General features: G+C 42.9%; 1 long non-coding RNA gene across 7 annotated transcripts; it reads left to right on the top strand.

Moving 5' to 3' along the window:
• The first annotated feature begins 10331 nt into the window (after positions 1-10331).
• Positions 10332-17575, top strand: LOC111257664. Of its 7 annotated transcripts, none has more exons than XR_002678255.1 (5): positions 10332-11854; positions 12052-12159; positions 13701-13810; positions 14957-15665; positions 16785-17575. It is a non-coding gene; the product is annotated as an uncharacterized LOC111257664 (long non-coding RNA). The 7 variants fall into 7 exon arrangements; XR_002678252.1 differs by having other exon boundaries at positions 12032-12159; XR_002678254.1 differs by having other exon boundaries at positions 10333-11854; positions 12032-12159; positions 13745-13810.
• Positions 17576-21248: the final 3673 nt, after the last annotated feature.

Raw genomic sequence — 21248 nt, 5'->3', positions numbered from 1 at the left:
ACCTCCTGCGCCCCCCCACACCCCCTCTGCCATGGCCACCACCGCAGCCATCTCCTCTGCCACCAGCGGCGTCCTAGGGGCCGACTCTGCCCCCGCCATCTGCCCCTTCGCCACCATCAACATCAAGCTCCACATCCCCATGACCCTTGAGTTGAAGCCCTCCAACTTCACCAAGTGGTCGACGGCGTTCCAGGCCACGTGTGGGAAATTCGGGCTGCTGCGTCATCTCGCCACCGCCTCCACCTCGCGCCCCACCGACGAGGCCTGGACGCAGGCTGACTTCTGCGTCCGCGGATGGATGTACAGCACCGTCTCCGACGCTGTCCTCAACCTCGCCATGACCGACAACACGCAGACGGCGAGCGCCCTTTGGACGGCCATCAGCGATGTATTCCAGGCGAACAAAGCTCCTCGCGCCATCTTCCTGAATCACGAATTCCACTCGATGACTCAGGGGGACCTGTCCATTGACGCCTACTGCATTCGCATGAAGGAGAAGGCCGACGAACTGCGCGACGTCGGGCAGCCCGTATCTGAGCCCAACCTCGTCCTCAATCTGCTGCGCGGGCTCAACGAGGTCTACTCCACCGTCGCCGACACCATCGCCGGAAAGCAGCCCCTCACCTTCGCCGACGCCCGGCACCAGCTCCTTCTCAAAGAACTGCGTCTGCACAACGAGGAGAAAGTGCGCGCCACCACCGCCCTCCTGGCTGCTGCCTCCTCTCCTGGTGGTAACCAGCAGCAGCAGCAGGGCAGCAGGCGGCCTAACACCAAGAAGGGCGGCCAGCAGCCCTTCCCAAACTCCTACGGCGGCTTCTCCAACACCTCCGGCAGCACCAGCACCAACAAACGCGTTCCCTGGGGCTTCAATCCCTGGACCGGCGAACGTGTGGCCCCTGGAGAGCGCGTCACCCCTCCTGGACAGCGCCGCCAAGGAGGCCTTGGCGCCCCTGGAGGTCCTGGTGCCCAGGCTGGGCGCAACCAGAGCATCCTCGGGCCTTCCCCGCAGGCCCACACCGCCTTCGCTCCGCTCCAGGCGTCCTCCGGCGGCTCCAACACCTCCACCAGCACCTGGGATGCAGCCGGCCTCATTGCTGCTCTGCAGAACATGCAACTGCAGGGCAACTCGCCCTGGGTCGTTGACTCCGGCGCCTCCACGCACATGACGTCCTCGGATGGTATGCTTACCCAACGCCTCCCCCCCTCCATCTCCTCAATAACAGTAGGTAATGGCACTACCATTCCTGTTACGTCTAGAGGTCATTCCGTCCTTCCTACACCTACAACAAATTTCGCTCTTAACAATATTCTTGTCGCACCATCCATAGTCCGCAACCTGTTATCTGTCCGTCAGTTCACTCGCGACAATAGTTGTTCCTTTGAATTTGACGCACATGGTTTTTCTGTTAAGGATCTCAGGACGGGACGCGTGATTCTCCGCTGTAACAGCGACGGGGACCTATACACCATGCCTGCCGGCACACCTGTCGCCCCATCTCATGCTTTCTTGGCTGCTTCATCGACACTGTGGCATCAACGTCTCGGCCATCCAGCCCCTGCTGCATTAGAACGTCTTAATAAAATTCATGCTGTTTCCTGTAATAAAGTGGACCGCTCCCTATGTCACTCATGTCAGTTAGGCAAGCATACGCGTCTACCCTTCAGTTCCTCGCATTCCATAACTCATGCACCCTTTGAACTTGTTCACTGTGATGTATGGACTTCCCCCATCAACAGTCTGTCTGGTTTTTCATATTACTTGGTATGTTTGGATGATTATAGTCACTACTGTTGGGTTTTTCCACTCCGGAAAAAATCTGAGGTCCACCAACACATAGTCGAGCTTGCTGCGCTTGCCAAAACACAATTCAGTCTTCCCCTAAAATGTGTTCAGGCCGATAACGGCACTGAATTCATCAACACCGCCACCACCAAATTCCTCGCTGCTCACGGCACTCACCTCCGCCTCTCCTGCCCCTACACATCACCCCAAAATGGCAAAGCCGAACGCATCATCCGCACACTCAACAATTCCATTCGTACTATGCTCCTTCATGCCTCCCTGCCGCCCCCATATTGGGCTGAGGGGCTCCTAACAGCCTGCTACCTCCATAATAGGCGCCCATCCTCCTCCATTAAGCATGAAATTCCCTACACTCGACTGCATAACCAGCCACCAACCTATAGTCATCTGCGTGTTTTTGGGTGCCTCTGTTACCCCAACATGCAAGCAACCTCCAAACATAAGCTCGCCTCTCGCTCCACGGCATGCGTCTTCCTCGGATATCCCCCCTCGCACAAAGGTTACCGCTGTCTCGACCTATCGACCCGTCGCATCATCATCTCTCGCCATGTCATATTTGACGAAACCACTTTTCCCTTTACAGCCACCTTAGACACCTCCTTCCCCGCTTCCCTCAACTTCCTCCTCGACGACGATATGGTTTCGGTGCCTTGCCCTACTGTTGTTGCAGTTGGGACTCTCTCCTCGACGCCTGTGGAGCAGCCGCCCTCAGACGTTGCGGCATCGCCTTCTTCGCCACCGGGCGGGCGTGGTCACGTGCCCCTGCCTGGACCCAGCGTGGTTCCCTTCCCACGGGTCTACGTACGCCGCTCCCGTACGACGACTACGTCCGAGCCGGCCGCTGCCCCAGCAGCCCCTGCGGCTCCTGCCGCCCCGGCACCACCTACGGCGCCCTTACCAGCACCGGCGGCTTACCAGCACCGGCGGCATCTCCTGCTCCGCCACCGCCGCCGCCACCGCGTGTCACCCGCACCATGACGGGTGCCATCCCTCGCGTCAGCTATGAAGGGCTGGCGGCCACGACGTCATCCTCTCCATCGCCGATTCCGACGAACTACCGCAGCGCGCTGGCCGACGCCAACTGGCGTGCCGCGATGATGGATGAGTACCAGGCCCTCGTTGACAACAACACCTGGCAGCTCGTTCCGCGGCCCCCCGACGCCAACGTCGTGACGGGGAAGTGGATCTTCCGGCACAAGTTCCATGCCGATGGGTCCCTCGCCCGCCACAAGGCTCGCTGGGTTGTCCGAGGCTTCTCCCAGCGTGAGGGTGTCGATTACGACGAGACCTTCAGCCCGGTTGTCAAACCGGCCACCATTCGGTCTGTACTCAGCATCGCCGCGTCCCGCGCCTGGCCAATTCATCAGCTGGACGTGAAGAACGCTTTTCTTCACGGCCACCTCGAGGAGACCGTCTACTGCCAGCAGCCTCCAGGATTTGTCGACCCTGGCGCCCCAGACTACGTCTGCCGTCTGCAGAAGTCCTTGTATGGACTGAAGCAGGCTCCGCGGGCCTGGTACCAGCGCTTCGCCACCTTCATCCGGCAGCTCGGCTTCGTCACCTCCGCCTCCGACACGTCCCTTTTCATTCTACGAGAGGGGACGAGCCTCTCCTACCTACTACTGTACGTCGACGACATCGTTCTCACCGCCTCGTCCTCGGCTCTTCTTCAGCGCATTATGGCTCGGCTGAGCTCCGAGTTCGCCATGACGGATCTTGGCGCCCTCCACCACTTCCTCGGCATCACTGTCACACGCTCCTCCGATGGCCTCTTCCTCTCCCAGCGCCAGTACGCTGTCGAGCTTCTTCAGCGCGCGGGCATGGCTGAGTGTCATCTGACCACGACACCTGTTGACACTCACGCCAAGCTATCCGCGGCCGATGGGGATCTACTGTCAGAGAAGGACGCATCTGAGTACAGGAGCTTGGCGGGGGCTCTCCAGTACCTAACCCTGACTCGTCCTGATCTGGCATATGCTGTTCAACAGGTGTGCCTCTTCATGCACGCCCCGCGCGAGCCTCACCGTGCGCTCATCAAGCGCATCCTACGCTTCGTACAGGGGACTCTCTCCTCGGGTCTTCACATTGGCACCGGGTCTGTCGACAAGCTGACTGCCTACTCTGACGCTGACTGGGCAGGCTGTCCAGACTCTCGACGATCCACCTCCGGCTTCTGCGTCTATCTCGGCGACAATCTGGTTTCTTGGTCCTCCAAGCGCCAAACCACGGTGTCCCGCTCTAGCGCCGAGGCAGAGTATCGGGCCATGGCTCACGTTGTGGCTGAGTGCTGCTGGCTTCGACAGTTACTCCAGGAGCTCCACATCCGGCTGCCCTCCGCCACCGTTGTCTTCTGCGACAACGTCAGCGCCGTCTACATGACAGCCAACCCCGTCCACCACAAGCGAACGAAGCACATTGAGATCGACATTCACTTCGTCCGCGAAAAGGTGGCCCTCGGTGAGATTCGGGTTCTCCATGTGCCCTCCTCTCACCAGTTCGCCGACATCATGACTAAAGGGCTTCCGACAGCACTCTTTCGAGAATTTCGATCCAGTCTTTGCGTCCGGGAGCCTCCCGCTGCAACTGCGGGCGGGTGTTAGGCAATAGAATATGCCGCAGCCCCTTACCATATGCTGCGGCATTTGTAGCCATAATTAGTAGATGTAAATCAAGGATTAGTTGCTATAATTAGCAGATGTCAATCAGGGATTAGTTACTATACTGAGTAGATGTAAATCAAGGGAATTACCCTTGCCTTGTAAAGCAAGGCCAGCCGGCCCTATATAACAGAAGGCGCCCCCTCCTATTGAGGTGTGGCCAATTGCCTCCCAATTCTATCTTTCTACAACTTTCACCCATTAGCCATGGGATCCAAAGAGGCTCTGAATTCGAGTGTTTGTGCTGTGATGAAGCTGCAGCTTTTCTGGTGTTTTTCTCCTTTATTTATAGCCAATGATTACAACTGGACGAGGCATAAGAGACCGGTAAACATGGCCCTAGTGGCGCCAAAAACTCAGGCATGATCATCGAGATGCATGCTTTGCTAACTGCCTAACTACTTTGATTGAAAACCCTGAAGAATAGCTCAAAAACCGACTGGCCGACTCTTAACTGAAGGTAAAAGACTCTGAACTAAGTGACCTTGCACCAGGATTACACTAACATGCTTGGTGTTTTATAATGTGACCATTTATTATGTTATCATTTTACCTTGAATGCAATTTCATCATGTTATTTTTTTTATTGTGATGCTGTCAGAATTAAATATCCATATTTATTTCTAGGCTATTGGACAAGTTCTTTATCTCCGTCCTTATGTGAATGACTTCAGCACAGAATGGGTTCTAACATCGGTGACATTATTGACACTTGGATCAGTCTTTACTACATTCATTGGTGAAAGAATATCTGATTTGAAACTTGGAAATGGAACATCTCTTCTTATATTTACAAGTATAATATCATATTTGCCGGCATCATTTGGGAGGACAGTGTCACAAGCATTTCAAGATGGGAACTATGTTGGACTTCTCACAATCATATTGTCATTCTTTTTATTAGTGCTTGGGATTGTCTATGTTCAAGTAAGCGATTTTTCATTATTCAAGATATATTTACATTTTTTTTCAATTTTATAACTGCCTAATTCAGATCATTTGGATGATTTCAGGAAGCTGAACGCAAAATACCCCTCAACTATGCTTCTCGATACAGCAGTCGAACTGGGGGGCTTCAACGATCTGCATATCTACCATTTAAGGTTTGACACTTCATATAATTTTATTTGAGTTGTGAATTTTGCATGTGGGCAAAGTGAGTTTTGATTTGACATTATGGTAGTGATGTCAAATATTAGTCTTTCTGAACTATTCAGTGTGATTATGCTTGTGATATGGTGTAAATTTGTGTACATCATATGGTCTGAAAGTTTTGTTTGGAAATCTTTGTGTTATTTGCAAACATGCTGTAGTCTTCTGCAGAGCTTCTAAACCTTCGGCTCACTGTCTTGCATATCAATACTTAGTGTTTATATTTAATTGTATAATGTTTTCCATAATTAATTGTACTGAACTGTGTGGGGGCTATATGATCTGTGGGGATGAACAAACAATCTAGATTACCTTTAGATTTCGCCATATGAAATATGACTACATTAATTCTTCCTAATGTTCTTCTATCCTAACAGAGTTTAAACCTGGTAGGCTCATAACTCAATGAAGCCCCCCCCTCCCCCCACAAAAAAAAAGTTCCTACCCTTTTAAACTCATAATTGTCCTGATTTTAAACTCTTTTCTGTTGAACCTTGCAAACTACCAAAGGATGTAGTAATTACTTCAGTACCATTATGAGCAGGTCAACAGTTCTGGTGTCATGCCTATCATTTTTTCTACATCTTCCCTGGCTTTGCCTGGTACTTTGGCACGGTTCACTGGCTTGGAGTTTCTTAAGAAGGCTGCTGTAGCCCTTATTCCAGGAGGTAAATTGCCTAGATATCTAGTTCATTGAAAGTTCTGCATTTTTAGGATAATGCTGAGCTCTTGAATTGCTGGTTCACAAGTTAATCCTATTGTTAATTTTCTGCTGTAGGTTCTCTGTATCTTCCAACTAATGTATTACTTATAGCCTTCTTTAATTACTATTACACATTTCTCCAATTGGACCCCGATGATCTTAGTGAGCAATTGAAGCGGCAAGGTGCTTCTATACCTCTTGTGAGACCAGGAAAAAGTACAGCTGCTTATATTAAAACAGTGAGTTCTTACACTAATATTAGACTACATGCTTTTCTTAACTTATGATGCACATATTCCAACTCTTTATCTAATTCTTGTAATGTGGAATCTATGCATATACAACTTCAAATTGGATGTGTTACCCTAAAGGCTTGAACAAATAAACTCTTGGGCTAACAGAATCCTACCTAGTGGGTAGGGCTGGGGAATTGGTGTATTAGGTTTACCGGTTTGGTGTCTCAGTTTCATCGAACTCATGTGTGCCTTTACCAGTAGAAAATTAATCGAGCATTGAAAGTCCGAAACTGAAATAATTGGAACAGAATAAGATTACAAGCAAAATCGCCATCAGAACATCTCACAAGCCAACAAGTTTGCGATTCCAGCAACAAGCGAGGGCGCAAGGAAGCAAAAGGGGGTCACTGTCTCATCGCCTGGCCAAAGGTGTGTCGTTCTCGGGAACTTGGAGGTTTGGGAATTTCAGATCTAAAATCACTAGGTTATGCTCTGAGGGTCCGATGGCCATGGTTAAAAAAGTCAGAACTCAACAAACCTTGGGCAAGTCTGCCATTGCAGGTCAGTAAAGAGGTTGAGGGCCTCCTTGCCTTAGCTGTTACCACAGAAGTTGGTAATGGGGCTAATACTCTGTTTTGGAGAGACAGATGGCTGGCCGGCAGAAGCATTGAAGAGCTTGCTCCATGTATATATGATTTAGTTCCCAAACGAAGAGCAAGTAGACGCACTGTCCTGGAAGCCCTATCTAATCAGAAGTGGTTGGAAGATATACAGGGAGACCTTTGTGTTGAAGCTTTAATGGAGTACCTTGCCCTGTGGGATATTCTTGAGGAGGTTGAGCTACAGCAAGACATGCCTGATAAGCACATCTGGAGGTTGTCTTCTTCGGGAGGATACATAGCAAGTTCAGCTTATGATGCTTTATTCCAGGGAGCAATTCTCTTTAATCCATATGAACGCATTTGGACATCTTGGGCTCCTCCCAAGTGTCGTTTCTTCATGTGGCTAGTGGCTCATAGGCACTACTGGACTGCGGATCGGCTGGCCAAACGTGGTCCCCCTCACCCAGAACATTGCCCCCTCTGTGATCAAGGAGAGGAAGGTATCCAACACCTCCTGGTGGGCTGTGTTTTTGCTAGGCAGTTCTGGTTTCAGTTACTGCAGCAGGTTGGTCTTGCTACCCTGGCCCCTCAGCCTACTGATATCTCTTTTGAGGATTGGTGGGAAAAGGTCGAGTTGATGGTTGGTGGGGATATGAGGGCAGGCCTTAACTCCCTTATCATCCTGAGGGGGTGGACCATTTGGAGGCTCCGCAATGATTGTGTTTTCAATGGCGCTTCTCCTAGTGTTGCTACTGCTCTGATTTTGGCAAAGGATGAAGCCCAGCTGTGGAGTATGGCAGGAGCTAAGGGCCTTTCTTGTTGGCAATGGCCAAGGTGAGTTCCCTGAACTCGCAGCCTCACTCACACACACAAGCTGAAGGTAGAAGGAGATAGAGAACAGAGCACACACACACACACACTCAGTTTCAATTTTTGGTGCTGCTGAACTGATTTGAGCTGCAGCTGCTCATCTACTCTTTATAGAGCACAAAGTCAAACTAGAGTACACAATGGTATGAGTGAAACTACCAACTAGTAGTACTATACATGACAGGGCATACTGCCCTTCTACTCATGGCACTGCTGCCATATACGGCTGGCAGTGCCACTATTGGCCAAGGAGCTTACCTGCTCCATTGACTTTCAGCAAAAGGAAGAGTGAAACAAGAGCTAAGCAATTATCGAACATTTCTCAGTTCACTGCCAGGTGAGTGGGTTAATCCCAGGTTATTCTGTGGTCAGGTCCTTCCTTTCCCTTTCAGGCAATCAGGTTCTTTGGTCTGTAAGAGTGTTGGTGTGTGTGTGCGGGTGTGTTGGCGTGTGTGTGTGTGCTCTGTGGGTGTTTGTGTGAGTCTATGTATGACTCTTCTTCTTCTATTAATACAATGATACGCAGTTTTCCTGCATGTTCGAGAAAAAAAAAACTTCAACAAAATCACCTACAAACTTATGGTTTGCAAGCCAACAACAATTTCACAGCTCACAACATCGGAGAGATTGACATGTTGTTGTACCCCCCATCTGCTCGCTGCTGCTGCACCCGCTTGCCATGGTCTCCTCTTGCTCACCATGCACTGGTTGTGCCTCACCCTATTGTATGTCGCCCACACCCTGCTGGTCATGTGCTATTGCAGCTCATCAGCCTCAGCTCACTGCATCCTGCTCTGTGCGCGCTGCACGCCGCTGCCGCAGATGCATGAGTGTCAGTGCTTGGAATATAACTGGATCAGGTTTGGAGGAGAGGGCATGTGCTGTAAGGGAGATAAGGTCACCTCAATTGCTGTGAGGGCATCATGTGGCCGATGTGGGCTGAGTGGCATGGTCGGAGTCTGGCATGTGAGAGGGTGATGGGCTGAGGCCATGGAAGTTCGGGGGCATCAGTATTTCAGTGTTTGTGGTTTGGGAACTGGAAGAAGAGCTGAAAACCGAACAGCACAAAAAAAGGGAGTTAAACTGAGAATCAAACACCTAAAACCCAACAATTTCGGTGGTTCAGCTCCGGTTCGGTTCTTTAGGTTCAGTGATTCTTTTGCTCATCCCTACTAGTGGGGACTGGGGAAGTTGGTGGTGGGGGTCTCAAGTCATTATAAAATTGATAGACAAGAAAAAAATTATTGTTTTGAGAAAGAAATTTATAGTTTATGCTTTTGTAAAATTTGAGTATCAGAACATGAAAATAGAAAAACTACCAAGAGACCTGGACTGGGTGCTGGCAATTAACAGATATGAAGATGGTACATCAAAATGGCATGTCCTCTAGCTCATGTATGGTGTTTGAAGGTTTTCATAAGGTTGCCTGATTTTTTGAAATTGCTGTGAGAATGGTGTTTTCTTAGAAAAAAAACAGTTACTATTTCTGTTAGATAGCTTTTCATATTTTATGCTGCATATGTTTTTGTACTTCATTAGACAATGTAGCAACAATGGCATATTGGCATACAACAGCTGGAAACTGGTTGCAGATGATATTTTTACTTATATATTTGGTTGCGATATTTTAACTATTGTGGAACTTGTCCACATGTTTAAAAGGCATTCATAATTAGAAAAAAAATGGCAGAAATTGCCCTACATCCTGTTAACTCAGTTCAATATTAGTCTGAATTTCCATCTAACTCTTATCTTATATTTTACTGAAATAGTTCTGTCATTGCAGGTTCTCAGTCGTATATCTGTCCTGGGATCTGCATTTCTTGCTGTGCTAGCTGCTGGACCTTCTGTGGTTGAACAAATAAGTCACTTGACGGCATTCCGGGGATTTGCTGGTACATCAGTGCTTATCCTTGTTGGGTGTGCAACTGACACAGCTCGGAAAGTTCAAGCAGAAATAATTTCCCAGAAATATAAGAATATCGAGTTCTATGATGTCAACCGTTTTGACCAATAGTTGATCTTACTGGTCATTCTTTTCAACCTGTACTTAACTTTTCGATTGTGTAATTGAATATGGGATCCTTAACTAAGCATTTTATTATTCTTCACTTTGATCTTGTTTAAATTCTACTCCCTCCATTCCAAATTATAAGTCATTCCAAGAATCTTTGGAAGCGACAGCATCTCAAGTTTGACTCAAACTTATAGAGAAAATTACTAAGATTTCTGCCATCACATCTGTATACTACGAAAATATAATTGATGAAGAATCTAATGATACTTTAGTTGACATCATAAATGTTATTATATTATCATATAAATTTGGTCAAACTTGAGATACTTTGACTCTCCAAGATTCTTGGAATGACTTATAATTTGGGATGGAGGGAGTACTGTGTATAATACTCAGACCTATATTTAAGATACAGAAAACATTCATCTGTATACTGGCATAGTAACATGTCAAAACACTCAAATCTTAAAACTATGGATCATTGTTTATTTTTCAAAATTCATGTTCATGATTGATGTTACATGAATTTTGCCTTTCTGAAAAGGAGTTTAAATTACAGTTCCCTTCCATATTTGTTGTGTACCTTTATTGGAGCAACTGAATGGTTTTGTTAGTGATAAAGAGTTCATAAGAAAAGATGAGATAGACAGTTAAAAAGGGATGGAGAGTTGAACACCACTGTTTCACTTTTGTACATATACCTTTTTTATTGGCAACTCCACTGTAGCTGGAATGCTTTGTGCATGTGCAACTCATTTTCTCATCTTATGTGGATACCTCTTCTCAATTTCTCTTTTTTAATCTTGTGGGTTTATTACTATGTGAGTAAGTGCTGCTTCTTTTATTCAAGATCTATGTTTGACTCATGCAAATAGATCAATATTTTTTCATTCATTTTGCACTTAGAGTTGGCATCACATTCGTGTTTGCAATATTCATGACACTTGACCATTGTCAAGCATTATGTTAACATCAGAAACAGTAGAATCAAAGAATGATTTACAGTTGAGAGGGTTATGAAAATTTAGGGTTTGATTAACTACTCTCCCACTCACACCATTGAACTTTATGGATGCAGTTGATTTACTATTCCGAGTCATCTCTGCATTGAAATCAGGTTTCTCTGGCTGCTCATTCTTTGTTTTTCTGAAGAATTTTAGAAAATTCGAGACACTAACCGTAGAACTGTTTCATGATCAATCCAGCTCAGTTTTCTTTTCTTTTTCAGTCTCCAGCCTAACCCGAACTTTGTTCTGGGTTTTCCAGACTGTATCAAGAAATGTATACAATTATATGTTCATATATCACATGCAAATCAATAGAAATACTGGAAATAGATTATCAAAATGGTAAAAATATTATTTTTCAGCATTTAACTATGCTTGTTTGGGCCTGATGACCTTTCTAGGTTTGTCTTTTCCACTTTTGCCTGAGCTTTTGTTTCTAAAGGACCCTCTGAGACACACTTTGCATCGTTGATTTGTTGATGACCGATGGGAAGAATGAATCCCACCTACAGGTTAGAACCAAAATGTGTACTGCAGGTGCTTATAATGCAGCATCCTGGATGTGCTTGCTACAAACATCGAGCCATTGACTTGGTGGAAGATTGATTTCAACTTCGTGGCTATATTCTGAGAGTTCTTGTTTCTGGTAGCTTAGCTACCACTTGGCTGTTACCGATGAGCATTTGATGTTAGCAATTGTCCTGTCTCTTCGTTCACCATCTATCCTGGACCTTTGTTATTGTCCTTGAGTGATTGAAAACATTTCCTTGACTACCTCACCCTCACAGATACTGTAGGTACAGGAGGTAAGAGACCTTGTAGTTGCTGATCCAATTCTGAGAGATATAGCACCCAGTCAACATTTGACAGGAGCATTCCTCCTTAAATTAATTAAATTTGCAACACGATGTACATGTTTATCAGTAATGTTTTGTCATGTCATCATTCAAACATGAGAATAAGCAACATGGTGCTTACTGCAGAATATCTAATCACTGACTAGGAAGTTACTCACATGTTGGACAAGATCAAATGCAATACTATTTTGGAATGCTGCTAATTGGATCATGGAAATGAGAAATTGAGAACTGTGATGCTGTATATCTGTCAGGTAATCTATCATTACTGTTTCTCAATTTCTGTTTGCTGTATTTAGCATTCATCGAAAGATATCATGTCATGTAAATTGAACATAATTTTTTCTTTGCCTTTTGGATATCAATAAGTATAACTCAGGGATTATCATAAGCAATATGAATTTACTTCCATGCTACAATTGAAAGAGCTGGTCATTAGCAGTGAGGAATGCTAATCTTATGGTGAGTATGTTCTCACCAATGAAAGTACATCCTGTGACCAAAAATATCCTAGGAAAAAGATACTGTTTACCCGAGTCAATCTACCTGTACAGCAATCCTGAAAAAGTCGAGCTACAAGAAAAATCCCCGCAGCAACCATAGTTGCTGCGTGTATGGATCCTTTGCTTTTAGAAAGAACTAGCTTTTCCCCCCGCGCCTCCGTTTGACTGCCGCTCGGGAATGTAGTTGTAGATACGTGAGTCTTAGTGGGTCGTTGGCTAAAGAAACCCCGTTATGTCACTTCCTGAATACATGTCATGTTGGCTTCAGAATTTTGTCTCTAAATAGATTTTATTCTGCAATTTCGAGACTACCTTTTTTAACAACTTTTTCTTATGTACCTCTTTTGTTTTATGATCCATTTTTGTTTCTAAGCCTTGTTGCCTTTAAGAAAGTTGGATGTATTCATTTGGCTGAAAAGTGACGTCAGCATGTTTCTCCAAGTCAATAAAATGTTACAGAAAAAATTTTAGTGATAAACTGCTGTTGTTTGTGACTCTGTTGTGCTGCAAAACTGCAATGATCAGATTTCATTAGTTAGTCTAGAAATACACAGGTTGCCTATTAGGGATTTAGGGTCCCCCACCATGGGACAGAACTATTTCTTGGACAGTGATTTTGTAGTTGTGGACATTTCATTTCGCATTGCATCACTGAATATTCAATAATTTATTCTGACATTGCTGCCACCCACAGTACAGTTTGCAAAAACATTTGTGCTATTTGCCTTTTTTTATCATCACTTGAGGTAGCATGTTGACAGTTTAAAAAACTTGAAAATACCTGGAGTTTTTTCAACTGGAAAATACCTGGAGTTATGTTACCCTTTTTCACATGAACTCTGGTAGGATACAGACAACAGAATAACTAGGTGAGTGGTTGGGTCTAGGGAGAAAGGATGACAGAACATAAGGCTGAAGTTGTCACTCAAATCATCTTTCTTTTGTGTGTATTCTCTTTTATGTAGTGAACAGGATTATTGAAAACAAATTCTTCATAAGCTAGTTTAGCTGAACATGCTAAGTCCTATAAGCTACTCCTATAATCATGGAACAATGTTCTGGCATCTAGGGACATTGGGTCAATCAAGTTTAGCTGACATGCTAAGTTTTTAACAGATACTTCTAGATTTGTAGTCTTGTTTTCTTTGCAGTATGCATGAAGCTTGGTCTTAATGCCTTTCTTGTTGTCTTTATCTAAATCTGATTCTCTGTGCAGCTCGTTTTTTATCTGACACATTTCTCTCTAGCACAGTTTTTTATTCACTCTATTTATATAATTAAATTCCTTGCAGGTTGTAATCTTTTATTTAATTCATTACTGCCAAATTTTATTCAGGCTCAGATGTTTCCAGCAGCAATAGAAACAACTACTCCCTCCGTCCCACAAAGAGTGCCCTTTTAGGTTTGTCCTAAATCAAAATGTTTTAAGTTTGATCAAGTTTACAATGAAGAGTACCAATATTTGTAACACTAAATAGGTATGCTATGAAAATATATTTCATAACAAATCTAATGAAACTTGTTAGACATCAAAAGCATTGATATATTTTTAGATAAACTTGGTCAAACATAAGATGATTTGACTTAGCACAAAACTAAAGGACACTCTTTGTGGGACCGGAGGGAGTAGGTGTCATACTAGGATCCATGACTGCCAAGCTTTTTTTAACCATCAATATGTAAGAAAAGAAATATCTGAATGAGCCACATGAACTTGATGTTACTAGATTCATCATGAAGCACTTTTATAGTGTATATCTTCTGTGATATCTGGAAACATATTCTCTTTCAGATTAGCATCTATAATGGTGCCATGTGCAACTGGAATTCGTTAATGCTGAACTATAGGTTTTTTGGTGATCCTGCCCCAACTTTTAAGTGCCATTGTGTTTTTACCCTCGTTTTTTTTTAACTTTGTGATTTTGCCCTCAACTATTCACAAGTCAATGTGATTTTGCCCTTAGTCAACGGTCAAAGCAGGGGTAAATACGCAAAGATCAAGGGCAAAATTGCATTGACTTGTGAATAGTTGAGGGTAAAATCACAAAGTTGAAAAAACGAGGGTAAAATTACAATTACACTTCCTCAACTATAGTAACTGTATCATGATTTTATTTCCTGAAACAGAAGAAAATAATAATCATATGCTGAAACTCTACCATCCCACCTCCTTGTCTGTTCATCAGGAGCCCCAGATTGTTGTGTTCAATTAATAAAACAAACAAAAGTGAAAAGGAAGGTCCATCTTTATTAAATTAATCACTCTACTATTTCTGAGGTGTACATCGTTGTATATGTTATGCTATGCTAGTTTGGGTGATCACCGATAGAGAAATCAGGCTCCTCTGGTTGATCGTTCTGTGCTTGTAAGAAGATTGTGGCAATCTTTGAGAAAGGAAATTCTGCAGCTTGTGACATGCTGGATGACCCTTCAATATCATGATGCCTTTCATTGGCATTGTCATCATCAATGAGAAAAATAATTTCCATCTACTGCTCAAGCCTTTTTCTGCTGTCTTATCTTGGCTCCTGTGCCTCCTCCATGCAGACTGAATGAACCTGGCTGCCCATGTTCTCCATTGGTGTGAGTGGAACCGGAAAATGTGCTGCAGGTGCTTGGAATGCATCATCCTGAATGTGCTGGCCACAAACTTCAGCTCATCTGCTTGCAATGAGAATGCCTCAAACTCAGTGATTGTTCTGACAGTTCTTGTTGATGATGGGTAGCTGTCACCAGAGCTGGGAAGCAATGCCCATGTGAGTAATTCCTCGCCGCAGAAATCGCCTGGTTTTAAGATGATAGAGTTGAAGAAATCCGTCCTGCCACCATCAGTTGTGCAGCTCTCTAGCTTCCCACGAAATATAAATGTCATCACCTTCACGGGTCCTCCTTCGTGGATAATGTATGTGCCCTCAGTACAAAGGAAATAGGTCATATGCTCACAAATAGCGTCAAGTAGTTGGTGGTCTATTGCAGAGAAGAGTGGCACCTAAAATTTCAATGGAAAGATTATGGTCTGGTTCCTCATTCAAATATCAAGTAGAAATGTAAAATAGATGGTTGCCATTATTGCAGAATATGTTAGCAACAACCAGAATACCACTTACACGTTGAACAAGATCAAGGCATAGCCACTGTTTTATTTTTCGACGAAGATCAACAGGTAGCTGTTTCAGGATCGAGTCCTCTTCAACTCCCTGTGTTGAAATCCACTTGTACTCCAAGAACTAGCATATGCGATTTTGCAAATCATCAGGTATTTGACGATCTGTCATCCAATCCTCCATTTCTGTTCTCTGCATCCTCCAATCTTCTGCATTCTTATAAAGAGATCTCATATATACCTGTTGACAATTCCTTTTCCTCATTAAGATCTACTACATAAGTATCTGTTGTTAGCAAGATGGATATTTACTACGTTTGTGAAGATAACTTACCATCATGCTGCCGATTAGCTGAGCAAATAAACAAATGCTGAGAAGAGTTAATGCTATTGCAAATAGGTTTTCACCAATGTAGGAACTTGTCACCAGTGGATTGCCATACGTGCTGACACCAAAACATAAAAAAAATGGCATTTCACTCTTGGCATTATTACAGCTCTTTTGCAAATATTCTATTGTATGGGTGATTTGTTGCTTGATACTAGTATGGTACCAAACTGGGACTATCAAAATTCAAAATGCATAGCAGTAGCGATAAGATCATGAGATGTACGTTAGCTGTTGCAATCCCCACCACAGGGAGTAGAAATATTTTTCATGAAATGATATTGCAACCACTCCATTTTCCATTGCTTGAATGAATATGCCATAGTTGATACTGTTACTATTAACATCACATTTTGCGAATACTTCCGTGCTTTTTGCCCAAGTTTGGCTTCGGTTTGATGTGGCATAAATGCAGTCAAGAAACTTGAAATCACATGGTGCATTATCTGTCTTCTGGTCCTTGACGGAGCATTGCGTTTCCCAGCATGTCTTCTGCTGACCAACTGCAAGTAGATAGTATATTGATCCAACAACCTGGTAGAATGTTATTATGTTAGACCTGATTGTGTGGCTTCTTACACGTGCTTTTAGTGCCTATGAAACACTGATGTCATTAGTACTAATCAGGTCCCTGAGGGCTGAGGGCTAAAGCACATTGTTCCTTCATGGCATGCTAATCCTTTCAAGTACTCAATAATTTTACTGAATTTTGTGAATATGATATTTCTTAGTATAATTAAAGAGAATGAAAAGGCTCACATGACTTGCGACCAAATACAGAAATAGGTTATAGATACTTCCATTCCACCCACTTTTAGCCAAAAAGCCCACTGTTTCGATAATGTCTATGCTGAGCTGAATTACAATGTATAATCTAACTGCAGATTGGACCAAGATAATAAAAAACAGAGGTGTCAATATGTCTGAAGCTCAAAGATGGTAGGATTGCCCACACAAGGATCTGCATATGTGAGGAAGGTGCATTAGTTAGTAATTACACATCTACCACTTTCTTCTGATTGCGGCTGTGCTTCTTATAACAGACACGCACCAGCGGAACTGGTAATGCTGCTGCAAGGTCGATGAAGAAATTCGTTCTGATGTATCTGTATGCAATCCTTTTAGGATCTGTGACAAGCTCACCCTTGCTGAGCACTATTGAGACTGGATCAATATATGCAGTGAAAAATCTTGTGGCAATATGGATTACGAAGAACATGTCGATAAGAGTCCGGAGATATGTGAGCACGATGGCCAAATGTCGGTCTATTTTCATGCAGGGGTATGCGCTCTCAACTTTTTAGCAAGAAGAAAAATAGAGGATCGACGCAGTGAGAAGCTAGACAGGAGATGAGGACGGCGCGTTTCCATATCATTACAGTGTTGCCTCCAGGGTCGAGAATCCACTATTGCCAGCATGTCCAGTTTCTAGGGCAACCCTTTAACTTGTAAATTGTATGGTTTCCTGTTGCGTTAGCTGAACCTGTGTCTGTGTTCAGTTCGCCTCGTCCTTTATTCTTGCTTGGGTTAAACCTGAGGAATTCAAATTCAATAGAAAACCATGTAGTACTTTCGAAGGTATATATACTACTACATTTGGAACCTCACTGTAAAATTGATTCCAAGCCGACTATATTAGGTCTACTATAAACAGAAGCTAAGTTGCACTTGCTTATGAGACTGGAATTTATTTTATTTTGTTGCCACTTGCAGTCATTGTAAAGCACAAATGCATGTATTTCACGCAATTACAGTATCATACTAAAGTAGCCCATGTGTTTAGGGATGCAAGTTATATATATTTTGGGTCATTTGGTCGACCCAAAAAGTTGACAAAATGAATTAGGATGGCATTTTACGTAAATAATTTGGGAGGAGATATGAACTAGAGTGGCATGCCATCGTAATTAATCAGCTGATCCAGAAAATACTATTGGATACCCACTTGCATCCTTACATGTGTTAACAGATGTTCCTCCTTACATGTGTTACAGATGTTCCCTGACATATTACTACGGTTTGCTTGTACTTTTTATTGACAGTTCACAACCTGGATACAAAAGCTAAAAGGATCATTCTTCTTTAAATACATGAAAGTAAAGATGTGCCTATCAAGTAGACTTTCAAACATACTTGAGTTTTTTCCTTGAAAAATGCCTGAGAAAATATGTCAAAATGTTTTAAATATTTCGTCAAACTAGATTTTCAACATTTCAAAACATTCATTCTCCAAATGGTTATGCTCTTTTCCCTTCACAAAAAAAATTACCATAAAATCTCTTGAAAGTATCAATGGAATCACCGGTGGTAACGACCCAAAAATTAAAGTGTCATTAATGGGGTATAGTTCATAAGACATTTGAATTTATTATTTTTATGATTGGTTGTCTATGAACAAATAGATTGTGCTTTTGAGCAAAATATGCTTTGTATGTTAGAAAGTGTAAAAGGTGTACGTGTTGATCGGGTGTTTCAAGGAGGGGCAAAAGTTAACTTTTTGATCCATAGCTCGTACAGAAAATCGGTGACCATGGATGTGTAGATCTCTTCGAAAGCAATCCGTTTAACTACTCATAGTATTTGGAGTTAACATTATGAAATTTTGTGGAGTCGAAGAATGAATGGATGAGATGATGAATCAAGGAAAATAGAGGAGGGCACGTAACCCTTACCTCCACCCCCTTCTGGCCGACCTAGTGCCGCCCCCTTCCCCCCCCCCCCCCCCACCTCCCCTCATGACCTCTTCTCCAGTACGCTTCCTCCTCTCTCCATAGCTCCCTTCCCCATTTAGATCTCCTCCACTACAGCAAGGATCGAGAAGAGAATGAGCAAGATGGATCGAGGAGGAAGAGAGGATCAAAGATTTGCTAGATTGGTGTTTTACCCTACTTCCCCTTGCGGATTTTTATGGGAGATCCATAGGTAAGCGTGGAATCCATCTTTTTATACCCTGTAATTAAGTATTTTGGCAGGTTTTGGGCGTGGGGGATTAGACGACTAGAGGTCAGATTGGAGTATAACTACGTTTGCTAGTTGTGGTTTCTGGGCAGATTCTGCAGTTGTCTAGGGCACGATATGTTAGGTGTCGAATTGTATTTAATGATAATTTTTTGGTGGAGTAGAACTCCATATGGTCGGATTATTATGACTGTTCATATTTGCCTAGCAGATTGAGCTGGTCTGTTCATTGGTTTTTTATCTAGTAAATGGACGAATTGGCTCTTCCAACTATGGAAACTTTTGTAGAGGGATAAAAGTTCTTACTGCCAGCAAAATTTCATAATTTTTGGTTGCATAGTTTAGGAGATATGAATTTTTATATGTTAGTGCATGGGCTGTTAGGCAGATTCAGAAGTGCTGTTTTGAGTAATGTTTTAGGCGACGTTAGTGGCCTGATAAAATTATAGTTTTGCTACCAAAGTTATAGTTTATTCTCTTTAGTTTTCAAATATATTTTTTTTACCTAATCTGTTGTATAAAAATAGGTACGAAAAAGGTAGGCATTGTTGCCCTTGATTGATGATTGTGATAGAGAATGTAGTTTGTCTATTCTTATTCATATCAGGATTTTGGACATATGGACACTTTATATTTTTGTATTAGAATACCATTTCGAGTTGTTGTGCTGAAATGCATGACTGGATTAGCAGGTGGTGTTGCTACAAGGCTTGTATGTTTATATGGTCGGTAAAAGCAAGTGAACATAGCTATATGTTGCTACAACTTTAACATTCTATTTTTACTGCCTCCACTTATAAAATGCAGCACACATAATTACATGTGATAATCTGAAATTTTATACATGATGTTTATAATTATGAGACGAGTATGAATATGTCATTGCTAATTTAGGTATATGATGGGTATATAGCTCTTTACTTTAACATAGGTGAATAGATGAATGGATTGTTCAATGGACGAGGAATTTTGAAAACATGGGGCTGAAAGTATATTTATATATAGCATATATACTTGGTGATTTATCTTATGATATGTTTTTTCTACTGTACTGAAGTCTATGAATCCTTAGTGGTTTCGTAGCTGACGGGTCTATTTTAGAGGAAAGTTGATCTTGGTGTGGTATTTACGCTACTTTATGTCTCTTAATGCTAACATGTGCGGATCAAATGAAGTTTGGATTACGAGTAAGATCAGAAATAGTTTCTAGAAGTCTTTGGGTATATGTGTTCAAACATAAGAATTAAGTTCTAGCTCTATTTTAAAAGTTCCCTTTTAATATGATATACGTGGTTTGGGCTTAGATTACGGTTTGATGCTTTTCTGCATATTTTAAAAATGATAATACTTATGTTGTATCATATACCTGTTAAAATGAAGGGGACCTATAAATAACATGATATGAAGAATTGTTTTGTTGATACTTGACATACATGAGATTCTATCATTCAATCATGGTTGATACTATTTATGTCCAATAGGATCTTTGTGCATCTCTCTGTATATATTATCATGGCTTGTTCTCTTTTCATTATGGAGTATGTGGTATTGAGATTTTGGAGATGGTATTTATCTTGTGGCATCACATTGCATTGCATTGCATGACATTTGGAGTTATGTCGCGAACCTATGGTTGCGACTATACCGGTACAGCATTGTTTATTGGGTATAACGATGCAGCTTCATATCTTGTTGGGTATGAAGGTAGGAGTTCATATGTATATGCATATGCATATAGCATCGTTTAATTGGTATAACGATGCAGCTTCATATCTAGGATGTGTTTCATTAGTCACTATGTTGCTTGCAAAATGTGTTGGTCAATATTAGTCCATGTGTTGAACCAGAATAATATTTTTCATGTGCTTGTTAATATTTAGTGCATGGGTGACTTGTATAGTGATCTTGTATTGAAATGCTATCAGTTGAGGTCCTGTGCTTGTTTCTTATATTTCTAGTCGTCAGTTACCAGTTTGGGGGTATTTTTGTCCAAGTTAACAGAGCTAACGCTAAAATCTAACAGATTGGTATTTTCAGTTGAGGTCTACACCTTTCAGTGGTATTTTACGAGGCCGATATCTTTCAGTGGTATTTTATGGAAGTCGCGATCTTTCAATGCTACAGAACTAATTTTCCCTATAAATAGCTTGTTAAAGTAGTTCGCTTGGTGAGATTATCCAATCTCATTCTTATTTTTCCCTCCCCAGGTTATCCTTTGAAGCTACCATGGTGGGAAGTGGGTTAGTTGCACAACATACATTTTCATATAATCCCACATAATGTCAATATGTGTTCTTCTAAGTTTATGATATGTTAGGTTATCTTTATTCTTGTTCATATTGCTAAATTTATACTGCTGAGGGGTCGGCTCTAGCGCACGGCAATAACAT

This window comes from Setaria italica, chromosome VI (assembly GCF_000263155.2).
Source record: "Setaria italica strain Yugu1 chromosome VI, Setaria_italica_v2.0, whole genome shotgun sequence".
Classification (NCBI taxonomy): domain Eukaryota; kingdom Viridiplantae; phylum Streptophyta; class Magnoliopsida; order Poales; family Poaceae; genus Setaria; species Setaria italica.
This window is presented reverse-complemented; position numbering and strand designations above follow the sequence as displayed.